The following is a 1,005-nucleotide window of genomic DNA, read 5'->3' on the forward strand; positions in this document are numbered from 1 at the left end:
CATTCTAATTTTGTTTGTCGTAACTGAAAGACGCCTTTTTCCATCTATATAAAAAAAGGTTGGCAGAGGGAAAAAAATAAAAAAAATAAAACAAAAAATTCAAAAAATAAAACTAAAATATAAAAAAAGTTGGTAGAGCACTAAAAAAAGACGGTTAAGGTGTTGGGCTGCAAAAAAAAAAAAAATATTGTGGGTAACCAGTGAAGGTATCTAACTTCTCCAAAAGCATAGTTTTGTTTTCTGTCATATGTTGTTTTGGAAAGTCAATAGTTTTAGCAACACTGCCTCGTAACCTCTGCTTGCTATAAATCCGATTCTATTTCAGCTAGAAGTGACTTTCTTTCTCATTTAGAACTTCTTCTACAGTATCTACAGAAATTTTGCATTGTGACACTACCTTTTAAGCAAGGGTGCTGCCCTTATCCCGCATCCCGGATTCAGCTTTTTCAGTTATTTTCTTAACACCTGCACATAACTTATCTCTCCTTTTTTTTTTTTTTAAAAAAAGTTCTGACTCTAAACTTAACTGCCCTTAGACTCAACTTGTATATTTCTGTTCTGTAGTTAGGTTATTGCATACGTATTGCAGTTCGCTGACTGCGTTCGTCGCATTTTTTACCCACGCATCTCGTTGGGATTGCGTCTCCTGAATTTGAGAATATACTTCACTGCGGTTTTGCAACTCACCTTCAAGTTGCTCCTGTTTACGTATTCCGTTAACGTATTTATATTGCTGGAAATGTCGGTAATTATTTTTTTTTGTTTTAGTTGTTTACCGAGCTCTGTCAGTTTCCTGGATAGTTCGTCAGATACCTCATTGCGCATAGTTTTGCTCACCTAATTGAGCTGTTGACTAATACTATTCTTGAAATCCTTAAATGCCTGATTTTGATGTGTAAACTGTTGTCCCATATTTTCCTGATGTGAACTGCTGTGTTTCACTCTTCAGCTGTTGTGTTACACTTTCTTGAAATTCCTGTTGCCTCGTAAGCTGTTGAGATATTA

This window comes from Schistocerca piceifrons, chromosome 8 (assembly GCF_021461385.2).
Source record: "Schistocerca piceifrons isolate TAMUIC-IGC-003096 chromosome 8, iqSchPice1.1, whole genome shotgun sequence".
Taxonomy (NCBI): Eukaryota; Metazoa; Arthropoda; class Insecta; order Orthoptera; family Acrididae; genus Schistocerca; species Schistocerca piceifrons.